Source organism: Octopus bimaculoides, chromosome 1, assembly GCF_001194135.2.
Source record: "Octopus bimaculoides isolate UCB-OBI-ISO-001 chromosome 1, ASM119413v2, whole genome shotgun sequence".
NCBI classification, from domain to species: Eukaryota; Metazoa; Mollusca; class Cephalopoda; order Octopoda; family Octopodidae; genus Octopus; species Octopus bimaculoides.
The window spans coordinates 138,323,318-138,327,881 of record NC_068981.1 but is presented as its reverse complement, the minus strand read 5'-3'; the positions used below and the strand labels follow the sequence as shown (position 1 = coordinate 138,327,881).

The 4,564-nt window shown below is 36.1% G+C and overlaps 1 long non-coding RNA gene across 1 annotated transcript in view; it reads right to left on the bottom strand.

Annotated features, from left to right (window-relative positions):
* Nucleotides 1-1,959: 1,959 nt before the first annotated feature.
* The window catches only part of LOC128248882 (uncharacterized), a 106,714-nt gene continuing 104,109 nt past the window's right edge, over nucleotides 1,960-4,564 (bottom strand). Inside the window, exon 3 of the long non-coding RNA XR_008265015.1 lies at nucleotides 1,960-2,323. This is a non-coding gene — a long non-coding RNA (uncharacterized LOC128248882). The remainder of the gene's footprint in view (nucleotides 2,324-4,564) is intronic.

The window sequence follows — 4,564 nt, the reverse complement described above, 5'->3', positions numbered from 1 at the left end:
ATATATATATATATATATATACGAACAAAATAACATGTATATACGAACAAAGATAAATCTGTCAAACCTATCAATCTTGAAATTCTTCGCTCAGCAGTTTTCCCATCAAACTAAATATTATTGATCTCTCTAGTATAACATGACACTCAGAAGGAATGGGTACCATTTCTTCTCCTCTATAATATATTTTTAAATAATCTTCGAAAATATGTCAACGTGAGCCTTTGAAGCAAGCAGAAATTTCTCACACGACCGAGATATCGATTTAGATTCATGGCAAACAAATCACATGCGCTCAACGTATGCTTATGTTATATTGTAAACACGAATGCAAACACCAATAATCGATTGCAAGAGAAATGTCAACATAGAAATGCACGAAAGAAAACAGAAACAGACAAACAGTAAAGTAGTTATGTATATTTACCCAAATGCAGATCTAATATCCTTGGAGGAAAATGGCAATATAGAGAAAATTAAATAGATCCTTTAAATCTAAACGTAACTCTAATCCTACATTACAAAAAAAAAAAAACTTTAAAATTTGTTTTCTATCTTTTAGTTGTTTCATTCATTGGACTGCGACCATGATGAGGCATCACCTTGAAGGGTTCAAGTCTGGTACTTATTTTATCGGTCCCTTTTGCCGAACCACTAATGTTACAGGGACTTAGACGAATTAACACCAGTTGTCAAATGGCATGGGAGGCAAGCACAAACACAAACACACATATACACGCACAAACACACAAGCACAACACATACACACATATGACAGGTTTCAACACAGTTTCTGTCTATGGCTTGAGATTATTGTAGAAGGCACCTGCCCCAAGGTTCTATTCTGTATGACTGAATGGAAACCACGAAACCACGTGGTTACGAAGAGAGCTTTGTTGGAAAAACATTCGTAGAATTTTCGCAATACCAAACTTCACGATAGCTTGCCTTCATAACGACCACATACTTATAACAATGTCATTGATGCATCCTAAAGGCCACACTTTTCCTTCAGAGCCAGTATAAACTTCAAATCTGAACAGGCTCTGAGTACAAGACAATCAGTTTTCAACGTAAATGTACATTTCAAAGTTCTCATACCTAAAGAAGTGAAGGCGTGCGGCTTAGTAGGTAGGGATATTTGGCTCGCAATCGTTAGGTCAGGAGTTCGATTCTCGGCAGCGCGTTGTGTCCTTGAGCAACACACTTTATTTCACGTTGTTCCATTCCATTCAGCAGGAAAAAATGGCTAGTAATTCAAGGGACAGACTTGTTATATTCTGTCTCATGCTGAATCTCCTTCAGGGTACCCATGTCTGTGGAGTGCTCAGCGAATTAAAAGTTAATTTCACGAGCAGGCTGTTCCGCAGAACGAATCAACTGGAATCCTTGTCGTCGCAACCGATGAAATGCCAGTGCTACCTGAAGTAGTACAGTTATTATACATATATTTACCTCATAGTTTCACAAACTTTTATTTACCAATAAAACATTCTCACCCATGTGCTACGCATTACATCTGCATCAGCATCTATTACTAAAAAACCAACCGTGGTCAACAATATATCACCTATTGGACACTCCATATGCTAGAAATAGCAGCTAATTTTTTTTTGAAATCATACATTACTGTCTAATTGCGACGTGGTTTATAGTGCCAATCATTGATTATAGCTCTGCTCGGTCAGGGCTAATCTGAGATTAAATAATTAACTAAATAACCGTCTAAATGGACAAGGTAATTAATTTCTAGAAAGTTCTGTCTGTAAATCACAATTACAGGCACTTCAGTTGAATTCTGGGAAACTTTTGTTGTAACTTCCGCTTAAATAATTATGGGTAAGTTGTCGGTTCTTAATACCGACTTGTGTTTGCATAAAGCTTTAAAAGATGCAGCTTAAAATATACATATATAAATTCGTAAATGTCAAACGATGAAAATGAGTGCTCAACACCACATAGGTGGATATAATTTCTTTATTTCTGGATTAAGGCTACCATTGGTTTCATGTTAAGAAAAGTAGGAATATATCCTAGTGTATTAACAATTTTTCAAGCCGATCACATTGAGAAAGGTGTACCTGACAGGCACATTATTTTATGGACCCCGAAAGGCTGAAAGGCAAAGTTTATGTTGATATGATTTGAACTCGGAATGTAAACAGCCGGAAGAAATGCCGCTGAACATTCGGTTCATCGTACTTACGATTCCGTCAGCTCTCCGCCTTGATAAAATAATACCAAACTCAAAAATAAGTTTTGGAGTGGATTTGCTCGACTGAACCCTTTAAGGCGGTGCCCCAGCATGACCACAGTCCAGTGACTGAAACAAATAAAGATAAACAATATGTATTTTTTATTTTTTGTCATTTCTCTTTCTTTTCGAACCTCACTTACTGCAACGCTTTTTCGTTTATAATTTTGGATCTTTAGTATCTTTAACTTTTATCACTTCGTAAGCTTTGTTTTCACTCTCATGTTACTTAGTAACACTGTTATTTAGATTAGATAATTTTAGTTTATGGTTTCTGCGGCTATGACAGTCATTTGGCTAGATGAAGTGTCTTAGTATGGTTCAAATGCGCTTAATTTTGACAAGTTCAATCGGAGTCATCAGATTGAATTTGTAACTATTTAATCCGCCGTTTGAAAATACGGTTAAATAAGTTCAAAAATGATTAAGATTTCAAAACGAAAAGAAAACAAGCTCTGCAAGACACCAAACATTAGTTGTTACTGGGAAAAAATGTACACTAATTTAATCCGTCGTTTGAAATTGCAAATATCTAAATGAGTTGAAAATAATAATCTAAGGATTAATGTCAACAAATGATTAAGATTCAAAAATTAAACGAAAACAGATTCTACAGAGGTTGACAAAGACAGTAGTTCAATAAAATAAAGATAAAAAGTGATAGATTTAAAAACGCCGGAGTAGGTTTAAGTAATAATGTGAATATTGCTTACGCATGAAAAATTAGAACCCATCCACCCATGGAATTGTGTCCACTATTCTTGAGAGGATTTTGGACGTAGAATCCCCAGGTACCTCCTCTGCAGGATCCTATCAGAAGCAACCGGAATTACACTTTCCATTCCCAATTACTAACAGTTGTCCTCCCTTGGGCCTACTTCAGGGTCCCGGGACAGGCATTCTTTGTATTCTCATCCCATGACACCCAGAATAAGACGGAAGCTAGTTGTACCGGCTTTGGGTGGAGACTGCACTATATTTTTCAAACGGACCCCTCTACTTAAATTCAGAATGCGCCCCTCGTTAACCCGCGAGCGGACGATGCGCTATGGTTATTTTTCCAAGCTCTTTTCATATTGCAGGTTTTCGTGGTCTTATTCATACCAGGCACCAAGCTAGTGTTTGTATTGAACCCGCGAAAATTGAAAACAAATTTATAATTTAGAATTAGCGATAAGCAAGAGCACTCAGTCACGAGGCCAACATCCTTGAAAGTTTCATCCGAATTCATCCAGCGGTTCTTGAGATATCTTGTCCACGGATAAACAAATAAACAAACGCGACTGAAAACAATACATCCGCCTTAGCGAAGGCGGAGGTTATAATGTTGATTTGGTCCCCAGCTATTGTTCACTTTGATTGATAATACGAACACAATGTCTATTACTTTTGCATTTCGAACATCTAAATTTGACCGATATGTTACAGTTCGCATAGTGTGAACGAATGCGTATATGTCGTTTTTACTGTGTAACCCTCAGCCAACATTGATCAGGCAGACATGTGATCAAAAGCATTCCAACTTTGATCACACGTTCTTTTAGGCCTACATGGCAGAGTCATTACAACATCGAAGAAAAATTCTTTGTGGCATATGTTTCAGGTTTTCATACTCTGAGTTCGAACAAACCATGATTAACTTAAACCTTTCTTCCTCCTTTCGGGGCCAGTGAAATAAAGCCTCAGTCAAGTAGTGGGTTCAATGATATCGACCAAACCCTCCCCTCAAAATTTCTGGCCTTGTGCCTAAATTAGAAGCCATTATTAGATGTTTCGTCTCTATATTAAAGATGACAGGATGCAATTTGAGGAAGATTTGGTTGCCATTTCAGGTAGGTTGAATTATAATGTGTAGGATCCTTCAGATATGTCTGTGGGTGTATGTGTGTGTGTGTGTGTGAGTGTGTGTGTGTGTGTTTGTGTGTGTTTGTGGGTATGCATACGTGCGCGTGTGCATTACGAAAGGATAGAATGTAATGTATACGTACATGTAAACTTTTCAGTTGATTCTAACAAAATCAAACAATATCAAACAATTTGCTGATTAAATTCTGACAAAAGAACTTATTGGATTCTATCGTTCACAGCATAAATTGACTAAAGCTCAACAGAAACAACGATTTATTATACATACATACACACACTTATACATTATATGTATGTATATATATATATATATATATATGTATATATAAATATATGCATGCAGATACATATATATATTTATATACACACATACATACATAAACACATATATATATGTATACATAAAAACATATATATACATATATATATATATATATATATATA